The following is a 1,170-nucleotide window of genomic DNA, read 5'->3' on the forward strand; positions in this document are numbered from 1 at the left end:
TTGGACAGTTTAAATTTCAAACACTTCTCCCATCCAATTGACACTCGACTGCAATGTAAGTTTCAAACAACGTGTCAAAAATCAGTGTACAAATAGTAAAGTTCAATCGGTATGAGCCTTGCTACGTATACACTTTGGTTTACACTTTATCACGTGACATTATTCTGTTGGACAGTTTAAATTTCAAAGAATTTTCCCATCCAATTGACACTTGACAACAATGCAAGTGTAAAAAAACATGTCAAAAATCAGTATACAGATAGCAAAGTTCAATCGGTAAGGACCTTGCTACATATAGACTATGGTGAACATTTTGGTATAGTCTTCACCACGTGACTATGACCTATTGGACAGTTTAAATTCCAAACAGTTTTTCCATCCAATTGACACTTGACAACAATGCAAGTGTCAAACAACGTATCAAAAATCAATCTACAATTAGCAAAGTTCAATCAGTAAGAACCCTGCTGCATGTACACTATGGTATACACATTGGTTTACAGTTTGCCACGCGACATTCCCTTGTTCAACCGTTTAATTTCAAACAGTTTTTCCATCCAATTGACACTTGACAACAATGCAAGTGCCAAACAACGTGTCAAAAATCAGCGTACAAATAGCAAAGTTCTAATGGTAAGGACCTTGCTACATGTACACTATGATGTACACTTTAGTTTAAACTTTTCCATGTGGCATTACCCTTTTGGCACTTGACAGCAATGCCAATGTCAAACACCGTGTCGAAAATCAGTGTACAAATAGCAAAGTTTAATCGACAAGGACCTTGCCACATGTAGCCTATGGTGTACAGTTTAGTATAGTCTTCGCCACGTGAAGATGACCTATTGGACAACTTAAATTTCAAATAGTTTTTCCATCCAATTGACACTTGACAAGAAAGCAAGCATCAAATAATGTGTCAAAAATCAGTGTACAAATAGCAAAGTTCAATCCGTAAGATCCTTGCTACATGTACACACTTTGCCATGTGACTATGACCTATTGGACAGTTTAAATTTCAAACAGTTTTCCCATCCAATTGACACTTGACAACAATGCAAGTGCCAAACAACGTGTTAAAAATCAGCGTACAAATAGCAAAGTTCTATTGGTAAGGACCTTGCTACATGTACACTATGATATACACTCTAGTTTAAACTTTACCACGTG

The sequence above is a fragment of the Olea europaea genome, unplaced genomic scaffold (assembly GCF_002742605.1).
Source record: "Olea europaea var. sylvestris unplaced genomic scaffold, O_europaea_v1 scaffold1098, whole genome shotgun sequence".
Lineage (NCBI taxonomy): Eukaryota > Viridiplantae > Streptophyta > Magnoliopsida > Lamiales > Oleaceae > Olea > Olea europaea.